The sequence below is a fragment of the Balaenoptera acutorostrata genome, chromosome 5 (genome assembly GCF_949987535.1).
Source record: "Balaenoptera acutorostrata chromosome 5, mBalAcu1.1, whole genome shotgun sequence".
Taxonomy (NCBI): domain Eukaryota; kingdom Metazoa; phylum Chordata; class Mammalia; order Artiodactyla; family Balaenopteridae; genus Balaenoptera; species Balaenoptera acutorostrata.
Window position 1 is genome coordinate 101,971,445 of NC_080068.1, and position 12,637 is coordinate 101,984,081.

The window sequence follows — 12,637 nt, forward strand, 5'->3', positions numbered from 1 at the left end:
TGTAACTCAATATACAACTCTTGTTTTGTCCCCTTGTGGAAATGCCCCCCACTTTGAGAATTAAGATCCATAACCCTGCAGAGTCTAGAGTTTCAGGAAAAGGACATTCATTCTCCAAGTGGATCACTGGGAGTGATAGTTAAAGTGCCATGCCTGCTTCCACTCCTTGATTCCTAGATCCATGTCTTAATTTTACTGAGGAATATAAAGATTTGATGATTCTAGGTGTGTACCTGGAAACCTTCAAAACATATTTAAAAGACCTTCACTGTCTCTTCATTTCATTCAGGATACAATCCAGAATATTTACAATGTTCTCAGTTTAGCTCTTTGTTCTCTCTCTGACCTCACCTCCTTCTCCTTTTTCCTTTTAGATATTCCTGTTCCAACTACACTGGTTTTCTGATGTTATTGGAATATTCCAGATGTGTTCCCATCTCAGAGACTTAGCACTTGCTATTTGTCCTGTCTGGAATACCATTTCCATGCTACCTTCTAGTTCATTTCTTCAGCTATTTCAAATATTTGCTCCAATGTCATCTTCCCAGTGAGGCTTTCCTTGGTCACACTATTTAAAAGTTCTTACATTCCCTGGACCTGCAGGACTTCATATTTCTTTCCTGTTTTACTTTCATACCTTTTTCATAGTACTGATCACCATCTGACATCCTATGCATTTATTTATTTATTGTCTGTCTCCCCCCACCAGTATGTAAACTCCATGAAGGCAGGTGGGTTTTTGTTTAGATGTTAGTTTTGTTTTGTTTTAGCCTGTTTTGGTTATTACTGTTTCCTCAGTGCTTTGAACAGGATGTGGTACACAGTAGGTGCACAGGAAATATTTGTTTAATTAATACACAAAAATGAAAAGTGTCTCTATCATTACTCATTTACTAGTTTTGGTATAAGAAGATATAATTTGGAGTGTAAATACACACTACAAAAAGAATCAACTGGACAGGAATATCGGGCACAAGATTGGGACAGATGTGAAGGAAGTACACTGCTTTGGCCTTATCTTCTCAAGACTTTCTTTATTAAATTCCTTGTTGAGGGATCAAGACAAAAATGTGAAACTAAGACTAATGTTGAATTTTCAGTAGCTTTTGCCTGACTTTGGCTTAGAGTTATAGCTTCTTAAAGCCTGAGGAAACTTGTAGAAGGACAAAATGATTTATGGAAGAATAACATCTATTTTTATTAAGGTGCCTTTCCACTAAAAGAAAGGACAGCTATTTAACTTGGTTTGATACTGAAAAATTTAAGAAGTTCCAAGTGTTACAGATTTTAGTCAAGTGAAGGAAGTCAGATGTCCCAGCATGAGTGATATTGTGGCTTATTTTATTCCTTGTATTGCTACCAAATCAACATGAAGCATATGTACAGGGATCCATTTACTCAATAAATTTTTTCAAACCTACTACACAGACAGATGTGACAAAATACAAACCATTAAAGAACTCAGACTCTAGAGGTAGCAACAGATAATCAGTGGCCCAACAATGGGATTAGTGCTAATGCAAGTTGTAGGAGGGTGGTGTACCTGGGGCTATAGGAGAACAACAACAACAACAAAAAGATGAGTTAAAGAAGGCATTGCATAGATGATAATTTAATAGCTGGACCCTGATGGATAAGTGTTACTTTGCATGATTAGAATAAAAGAGATTTTCTTTTTTGGCAGAGGGGTATATATGTGTATATATAATTGATTCCTTATAGAGTATGCTATGTCTGTAAGTAGAAAATAATGATCGTAATAGCAGCAAACTATTTTATAGTGTCAAATAGATGGTAAAAAACTGTTATAAGTGCTTTATATCCATATATTTGATACTCATAGTATTTTTTAAAAAGAGTAGACACTCTTGTTACATCTATTTTACAGATGAAGTGGATTAGACTTAATTCTCTAGGAAGCAGATATCAAGACAAAATTAAATATGCAAGACATTCATTTCGGGAAATATCTGTGAGGGACAATGGAAATGGATCAGCAGAGGTCAGGGGATCTGTGCAGACCACAGTGCAGGTTTAACCTTTGTGAAGAATAAAAGGAAGGGAGAAATGTTGAATGAAATAGTTGAAAACTGTAGTGAATCTGAGGAAGTTCCACAAAGCCAATGGGAAGTCGTCAGACCAAAGACCGCTATCAGAGGAGTCCTATGTACTCCAGAAAGACGTCTGCTTCTGTAGCCCTTCTGTTTTCAGTCACTTCTTGGTAAAGCCTGTGGGAAGCATGACCTCAGCATGAATGTGCTTGTATATTTGAGAGTGCAACATCTGGGGCTGTCAGTCCATCTGATGCTCCATGCAGTTGGAGACACATACTCATGGCCACCCCATGAAGAAACTAAGGAACTGAGATAATTCCACTGAGGTAACAGAGATAAAGTGGCAGACTTTATCTCAGGCAGTTTGATTCCAAACTCATGCTTATAGCATAGTACACCTAAATAGGAAAAAGTTATATTAAGTTTTGATTTGAGAATGCAGTAGCCACTCTGATAACCAGATGATGGATGGAACAACACAATGAAAAGAAATTCAAATGGGAAAGACAAGAAAAGAGTCTGATGCAGTCATCCAGAAAAGAAGTTTTGAAGGTCTAATAAAAAGGGGTAGCAGCAAAGAGTAGGAGGATTTCAAAGATGCTAAGTCAGTAGAATCAAAAGGATTTGGTGACTGACAGTATATGGGGAAAGAGAAGGAAGAGTGGAAAATGTCATAAATGTTTCTAGTGTTAGGAGATTGAGACTATTTACTGAAACTGAGAATAGTGGCATGGCAAGAAAAGTGAATTCTTGCATTGGATTTATGAAGTTTGAGAAGTTGCTATATATCCAAGACTTTGCTAGGCACAGTGGGACCCTCTAAAGTAATATAAAGTTTATTTTTGTCTTTTGATAGATTTTTTATTATTTACCATTATTTTTTATAATTTAAGAAATAACACTGGAAGGTAGGTATGTTTATAAGAGTAAACATTTTATTGGTGTTGAGATTGACACTCAGTAACATTGGTCATCTCTTCCAAGGTCATATAGCTTATGAAACACAGGATCCACTGTAATAGATCATTGTAAATAATACTGTAAAGGATACTTTCCAGTGTTCTGTCCTCTGCTCAAAGCTTTTTCCTTTGAATGTAAGAAGATAGAAAGTTGAAGATAGGGATAGGAACCTAATTGAAGCTTCAAACAACACCTTGGGAGGTTGACTTTCATGCTATAAGAAGACTACAACTTATGTTGAATAGTTTGTTTGAGTTTACAAGCCCTTTAACATATTTCCAAAGTGGATCTTCACAATAAACCTGTAGGATAGTCAGAGAATGTGCCCATTTTACAGATATGCACACTAAATTCAGTGATGCAAGTGACATACCCAAGGTCACATGGATCCTGGATGAGAAGCCAAGATACAATGTCCAGTCCTCAGGTTCCATGTTCAGTGGGTGAGTTATGGAAAATTCTTGAGGTCAGAAGTGGGAAAATCATAGTTGTGCCCCAGGAGGACTTATTTGGTGTCAGAGGATAGGAAGGACTAGAAGGCAGGAAGGCCAAAGTCACAGACAGGTAGGTGAATCGTGTGAAGGTTGACATTTCTTTATAATATACACACAATTTTACAAATACAATATTACTGCCATCCTTACCTGGGGTAGCATGAAACCAAAGGACAGACCTGTCCCAGACTGATATGTTAAACCTGGTAGGTGAGTCACATTGGCTTGACAGCACTGCAGTTCACAAGGCAGTTGTGTAACTTTTATAAGCCTATTTTTATACTGGCTTGATAAACGATGAGGCCTGAGGTTCAATCACAGGCATCGAAGCTCAGCTTTGTGGATAGAAGAGTAGGATAAAAAGAAACACAATCTCAAGGCAGTTATCAAAGGGCAGTTTTCCCCAAGCAATGTATTCATGCATTTATATCTAATTTAAAAATCATGGCAAATGAAGAAGGAAGAAGATGAAGACAGTGAGAAGAGAGGTAAGAAGAAACAAACCCACAGTAGTCAAGGTTTGATTGGATTCCTCTCAGGGGGAAAATACTCTCTTATATAAGAGTTCACCTTAATTGGAATGTTTGGGGACACATCAAAATATGCTAGAGTAACATAAAGAGATCAATAAACCACCTTGTGCCAGAGCTGCATAGGAATTCTTGAGTTTAAGAGAAGGAAGATGCAGTTGTGGAGAGAGAAATAAAGATGAAACTTTAAAGCCAGGAGAAAGAAAGAAAAAGAAAGAAAGAGAGAAAGAAAGAAAGAAAGAAAGAAAGAAAGAAAGAAAGAAAGAAAGAGAGAGAAAAGAAAGAAAGAAAAAGAGAGAAAGAAAGAAAGAAGGAAAGAAAGAGAGAGGGAGAGGGAGGGAGGGAGAAAGGAGGGAAGAATTGAGAACTACCTGTGGCAGGTGTGAATGAGAAAGCTTTTAAATATCAGTACTATTTAATATTTGACATTCAGTTATGGGTTCTGCTCTCCTCTGTTCCTCATGTCTATTGTAACACCCAAGTCTCCTGTAAAATTCTCCTCCACATGAATTCCTTCTGTAAATGGTGCTTTGGGAAAATCTAAGCAAAGTAGCAGTGTTCCATGAATGAGGCCAACTGGAACAAACAAAGAAAATAGCCACGAGAGAAGATACACATATAAAAATAGGGAATCAGACCCATAGAAACAGAGAGTATAAGGGTGGTTTCCAGGGGCTGGCAGCAGGAGGAAAAAGGGAGATGTTGATCAAAGGGTACGAAAATTCGGTTAAGCAAGATAAATAAGTCCCAGAGACCTACTGTACAGCACAGTGGCTATAGTTAACAATACTTAAAATATAGTTAAAATATAATACTTTATACTTAAAATTTTGCAGAGAGTGTAAATTTTTGCAGTGTTCTTATCATAAACATTAACAAAGAGGATGGGAAAAAATATTTGAAGGTGTTAGGTATGTTTATGGCATACATTGTGGTGATGATTACATGGGTGTGTATTTATCTTCAAACTCGTCAAGTTATGTACATTAAATACATACAGCTTTTTGTATGTCAAAAGTACTTTCTAAAAAGTTAAAAAGAATAGAGAATCAGTTGAGAGGTGGCAATGAGCCATGGGCAAATGGCCCTGGGACTTGCCAAAATCTTGGGAATTGCATTAGGCTTCCAGAGAAAAAAGAATGACATTTGAGCCAAGCCTGTTTTCTCTTGAAGGACAGGGAGCCAGCTGACGTCTGCTTGACAAGAGATTTTTGTGACTTTGTGGTAAGTCAGTGGTGGTTATTAGGGTAAAAATAACCACCTGTTTCATCAAAACCTCCTGTAAACAGACCGACTATAACCACTTATTACATGTGTGACCTTGGACAACTACTTAACATCATTAAGCCTCATTTTTTTCTCACTTGTAAAATAGACATAATAATATGTAACAATATTTATGCAAAAATGCTGATTATTATTATTACTCTGCTCTCATTGATCTCTGGGTTATCTATGAACTTACTACTCTTTGAATACACTTCCCCAGATATGTTAAACACATACAGAAGTTAGCCCTGATACTCTAAGAACCATCCTTGAATTCCTTTCTTCTCCTTCATCCCATCTGCTATCATGCTATCAGAATCTAGCTGAAAACTTTATCCAAATGCAGTTTACTTCATTCTATCTGGCCCTTCTAGTCTGAAGTCACCGTCTTCGCTCACCTGGGCTATGACGTTTTCTCCTAATTTCTCCACGTGGCAGCCATGTAAATCAAACCATGTCACTCTCCTGTCTAAGACATACCAATGTCTTTCTATCATTGTTAGAATAAAATTTAAATTCCCTGCTATGACCTATCAGGCTCTACTGAATCTGGTCGCTTACCTAATCTCACTCACCCTTTCTCACACTGTTCTAGCCATCCTGGCCTTTTGCTTCTCTCCTCCTCTGCTGACTCTTTGTCCTTCTCTTCCTCCTTCTCTTTCTTTATTTTTCCCCTGGAACCAGTGCAGCTTGATCCTGCCTTAGAGTCTTTACACCTTCTGTTCCCTCTTTCTGGAAGGCTTTCCCTCCACAAGTTCTCAGAGCTGGCTTGTTTGTGACATCCTGAACTCAGATTCTGAACTCACATATCTCCTCTTCCTAGGGCCATTCTTGATCATTCAGTCTAGAAAGTTTCTCCTCCCATAACTCTATAACATACCTATTTTATTTTCTTTAGATCACTTATCCCCACTTGATAGTGACTTATTCATGTATTTGTTTGCTATTTTTTTTTCTATTTCCCTCCTAAAATGTAGCATAGAGAAATGACTGTAACTATTTGGTTCAAATAATAAATATATTAGTTTTCAATATCTAATTAAACTATTTGCTCTCAATTTTGGGGGATCACAGTCTTTTTGGGAATCTGTCATAAGTAACATATTCTTGCTACAGATAATTGCATACACTCATGTAATTTTGCATGAAATTTTAGAGGATGCTTGGATCCTCGATAAATATTTCATGAATAGTTGGTAAATTTCTGAAGGCAGGGATTAGAGAGTATACAGGTTTCCCCCATATCCAAAAGTAGAGTGTTCATATGAAAACTTTCCTAAACCAATGTTGCATAAATTGAAGAAGCAATTACCATAGGACACATCTTACTAATGGATATACAAACTAAATCAAGATAAAGCACAGATGCTCACAGACACAGTTCAAAGCTGTGGAGCTTGGTGTTGAGATGCTAAGTATATTTCCCAGGTAGGAGCTTGGTGGTCCCACTCAATAATCAGGGTGTTTGCTGCCTATAAAACGGTTCCTGCAAAACATACGCTGAAAGCTATTTTCACTTTTTGTATTTTTTATAAAAGTGAAAATCCTCTTTGGATTTCTTTCCCTTATTGAAACAGGTGCATACTAATGTGTGCCTTTTGTAAAAGTGAAGTGGCATAAAGCGAACTTTTGAAAAGCAGGGAATACCTGTAACACTACCTATGGAGCTGTTGTGTGTTGGTCTCAGCCTATCAATAACCAATGTTGTGGCTGGACCAGCCCTTGTGGTTTTTATTATGATTGCAAGACACCCTGCGGCAATAACCATCAGGAAATTTGGAAAAATAAATGTTTATTACTTACAGAACCTTGAAATTTCATAGCACACCTGAGTCCACACAGTAAGATCACAGGTAGAGAGAGACAGAGAGAGAGAGCACACACACACGGGTCTGGGATTCTGCTTTTATTGGGGTCGAGGGTGGGGATGTAGGGTTTTTTGCCTCACTCTTTATTGGCAAATTTAAAACATAAGAGCTGGAATTTAAAGCTGAGTGAGAGAAAAAAAAAAAATTGGAGCCCAAGTGATCAGTTATTGAAACTAACAAAAATCTCTAGAATAAAGGAGAATGCAGACACATAGTGTGACTGGCAGTGTGTTTATTTGAGATGGCCCTCTTTGAAGAATATGCCTTGGCAATTAAACCCTAAGTCAGGCACTTGTTTTATAAAAAAAAAAAAAAAGTCAACTGCCAGGGCTTAAACTGTGGGAGCCTAGACCAGGTCTTGGCATAGAGAAGTATACAGTATATGTCCTTAGAGTCACAGAATGGCAGCATAGTAAAGGCCATTAAGAATAACTAAAGCAATATATCGGTTTTACATATAAGGCAACTGAGGTCCAGAAAGGGAAAGCAACTTATCAAATGTCATGCAGATAATAAACTGCAAGGTTAAGAGTAGAACCCACTTCTCCCATCTCATGATCCAGTGCTCATTCTCAGAACTTGTGATGTTTTCTGTTTCCTTTCTTGCAAACTCAATGAGTTGAAATAAAGCCTCTAATATCTCTTAGAGGGATTGCCAAGCCAAAGCTATTTTTGAGGAATCAAAAGCCAATTAAAAGTTGTACTTTTAAAACTAGATGATGTGTCTATAAACTTGACAGTATCTTTGTTTCTCAAGTCTTAGATCTAAAATCAAGTAAGAAAAACAAGAACAAGATGGTCAAATGAGGTAAGGCATTAATTCTCAATATGTCATTCAAGTTGAGATTTAAAGCAGTTCAAGGCCTAGGAAATTTCCAGCCTTCTTTTATCAGATATGTACAGAGAAATGGAATTTGTCTCTGTTTGGAAGGCTTATGATTTCTCCTGAGGAAAGTTGAAATAAAGATACAGGATTTCTTAATATGACACAGAAAAGCTGGAGAGAGACAGACTTGGGAATTTTCTCTGCTCAATTCCTCATTCTACTGAAAGCTGGTATTTTCAGTTGCTGAGGGAGAAAAAAGAAAAAGGTGCAAACGATCTATCCTCTGTGCGAATGATTCATTAAATTCAATGAGTTAACTGAACTTCTGTGAAGAATCCAAGAAACACAATTCTTATTTCTTAGTTATTTAGGTTTTATTATAAACATTTTACTGTATGATTGTGACATGCCATTTAAAACCTGTTTATTATATGCAGCCCCATTCCCCCTCCAATTGGAAAGTGTAAAGTCTCTGCATTATCACGGGTTGCACGTACAGATATTTATGTTATGGGTCTTTAATGTGGAAAGGCAGACCATTTAAAGGTGTCCATGTTGTTTCAGAACAAGTTTCCTATTCCGTTCTCTATACCACAATTATCTGTTCATCTAGGATCATCCAGTGAGATTATGAGACTGAATAACTAGTGTTTCTACTTATTTATCTTCCATTACTTTGTTCCAACTACATCTTCCTTTAAAAATGTGAAATCACGGAGTTTTCCCAAGCCATCCAAATGTCGTAACATCACATATAACACTGTTAGGGCCCAATTTACTAACTTCATATTACCGTCCCCAGCAACACCAGTCCCTTACCCAAGTCATGATCCTTCTGCTTAGTCCACACTTAGAAACTTACATTTCCACTCAAATATACCATTAAATTATGTGTCTGTGCCTTTGCACATGCTAGACCTGCCTGGGACTCCTTCCTTCCATTTCTACATTTATTCATCTAAATAAAGGACTTTCTCCTCTATGAAGCCTTCTATGATGTTTAAAAACAGTTCTAATAGCTGCTTCCTTTGTACTATCCCATTATTTAGTGAGGTTCCCTATTTCTGCATTTATAGGATTCTGTATGCTCACATCTGCCTACTCTCCTCCCCTGCACACACACTCATACAGTGTCCTCACTGACGTCAAGGTTCCTTTCCTATTGGTCTCTGTCACTTCATTGTATAATACGTTGTCTGGAGCAGAGTAGGGTGAAAGTATAAAATATATATGGACCACCCTTTGTAAAAAGTCAAGAGTTAGAATGATTCTGTGTATTAGGATGGGGGAGATTGTAGGGGGAGAAAGATAGCATTGTAAAGCACCAAAGGGATATTTAAACGGAAACCTGGAAAAGAGGAAAGATGATCAAAAGAGAAATGATATAATGATAGGACTGAGCCCAGCTCCCCAAATGAACTGTATCAAAGAAGATAATAGAGAGAGGGGATGCCAGGGAGATGGCAATGACCTGGAGAAAATGATGGCTGCAAAAGTTTCAGTAGGTGCACTCTTAAAGGGCAAGTGTTCTGAGCCCCAGCAGAGCAGCTAATAAACAACTCCTTAATATCAGGTCTATTGAGTTGCAGCCTCAATACCCGACAATGCCTCATAATCCACCAGCTATGAAGGTGGGAAAATATGAGGAGAGTTGGAGGAAGAAGGAGTGTGGAAGAAGGGAAGGCAGAACAAAAGAAGGCAGAAGAAAGAACAAGAAAAGGAAGAAGGAAGAAATGAAGAAAAAAAGAAAAGATGGAGAGAAGAAAGCCTCATCAATACATAAATCTGACTTTGATGAAGATTTCTCTGCTTGAACAGGTTTTATTTTTATTTAATTGATAGTATTCACATATTCCAGTATTCAAAAGAGATGGTCACACTGAGGCAATCAATGATACCGAATTTCTTATGTATCTTTATCCTTTCTGAGATATTTTATAAATATATAAAAATGCCTGTATTTTCTTTATTATTTTTATATAAATGTTAGTAGATTATACATACACATTATGCATACTTTTCTGCTTTGCACTCTTTTCACTTAAATACATTTTCAAGTTTATTATCACTGCATAAACAGCCTCCTTAATTTAAATGACTACCTTGAATTCTATTGAACATTTTTATACTGTTATTTAATTAGTATCTCACTGATGGACACTTAGGTAATTTCAATCTTCTGAAATCTAACAGTGTGTTTGTGTATATAAATACACACACAGTTTTTAACATCTGGTGGTGTATTTCTTGAATAATAGAATTGCTGCCTCAAATATATATGGGCTTTGTGATTTTGGTGAATAGACCAAATCACCACCATAGATGAAGTACCACCATTTTACATTTCCATGATTGCTATGATGTGTGTGCCTCTTTTCCTATAGACACATCAAAATAGTATGCTACCCAACTCTCAGTTCTTTGCCTGTCCTGCAAGTGAAGAAAGGTCTCTATGTTTAGTTAATATTTTTAGATATCAGGTTCACATAACTGAGTGATAATTTTTAGTTCATAATGCACTAATATTATTGGGCCATGTATGGCTCTCCTTGACAATATTTTATTTGCTTTACCAGTTAATTAATTAATTAGTGTAATACATGCATGATTCTCACCACACAACACCAAAATTAAAACATTAGCTGGAAATACATATAGTCATACCTCGGAGATATTTCAGGTTTGGTTCCAGACCACTGAAATAAAGTAAATATCACAATAAAGTGAGTCAAACAAGTTTTTTAGTTCCCAGTGCATAAAAAGGTTATGTTTACACTATACTGCAATCTGTTAAGTGTGCAATAGAATTTCATCTAACAAATAATGTACATACCTTAATTTAAAAATACTTTATTACTAAAAAACGCTAACCATCATCTGAGCTTTCAACAAGTCATAATATTTTTGCTGGTGGAAGGTCTTGCCTCAAGTTGATGGCTGCTAACTGATCAGGGTGTTAGTTGCTGAAGGTTGGGGTGGCTGTGGTGATGTCTTAAAATAAGACAACAATTCTTTCTTTCACAAAAAAATTTCTCTGTAGCATGCAACGCTGTTTGATAGCATTTTATCCACAGCAGAACTTCTTTCAAAATTGGAGTCAATTCTCTCAAAACCTGCTGCTGTTTTATCAACTAAGTTTATGTAATATTCGAATCCTTTGTTGTCATTTCAATAATCTGCACAGCATTTTAACCAGGAGTAGATTCCATCTCCAGAAACCACTTTCTTGGCTCATCCATAAGATGAAACTCCTCATCTGTGAAGGCTTTATCATGAGATTGTAGCAATTCTTTTACATCTTCAGGCCCCACTTCTGATTTGGTTCTCTTGCTGTTTCCACCACATCTACAGACACTTCCTCTACTGAAGTCTTGAACTGATCATAGCCATCATGGGGGGTTGGAATCAACTTCTTCCAAACCCTCTTAGTATTGATATTTTGACCTCTTACCATGAATCATGAATGTTCTTCATGACATCTAGAGTGGTGAATCCTTTCCAGGAGATTTTCGATTTATTTTGCCCAGAATCAACAGAAGAATCACTATCTATGGCAACTATTGCCTTACAAGTATATATTTCTTCAATAATAAGACTTGAAATTTGAAATGACTCATTGATCCATGGGCTGCACAATAAATGTTGTGTTAGCAGGCATAAAAACAACATTAATCTTAGTCTACGTCTCCATCAGAGTTCTTGGGTGACCAGGTACATTTTCAGTGAGCAGTCATATTTTAAAAGAAAGATGTATTTTTTTCCGAGCAGTAGATCTCAACATTGGGCTTAAAATATTCAGTAAACCATGTTGTAAACAAAAGTGCTCTCATGCAGGCTTTGTTGTTCCATTTACAGAGCACAGGCAGGGTAGATTTAGCATAATTCTTAAGGGTCCTAGAATTTTCTGAATGGTAAATGAGCATTGGCTTCAACTTAAAGTCACCAGCTCCATTAGCCCCTAACAAGAGAGCCAGCCTGTCCTTTGAAGATTTAAAGTCAGACATTGACTTCTCCTCTTTAACTCTGAAAGTCCTAGATGGCATCTTTTTCTAATATGAAGCTATTTTGTCCACATTGAAAATCTGTTATTTAGTATAGCCACTTTCATTAATTATCTTAGGTAGATCTTCTGGATAACTTGCTGCAGCTTCTCTATGAGTACTTGCTGCTTCACCTTGCACTTTTATGTTATGGCTTCTTTCCTTAAACCACATGATTCAACCTTTGGTAACCGCTGCTAGCTTCAAACTTTTCTTCTACAGCTTCCTCACCTCTCTCAGCCTTCATAGAATTGAAAAGAGTTAGAAACTTGCTCTGGATTAAGCTTTGGCTAAGGGAATGTTGTGGCTTGTTTGATCTTCTATCCAGACCACTAATACTTTCTCCATATTATCAGTAAGGCTGTTTCACTTTCTAATCATTTGTAGGGTCACTGGAGTAGCACTTTTAATTTCCTTTGCATTCACAACTTGGCTAACTGTTTGGCACAAGAGGCCTAGCTTTTGGCCAATCTTGTCTTTCAACATGTTTTCCTCATTAAGCTTAATGATTTCTAGCTTTTGATTTAAAGTGAGAGACATGTGACTCTTCACTTGACCACTTAGAGGGCATTGTAGGGTTATTAACTGGCCTACTT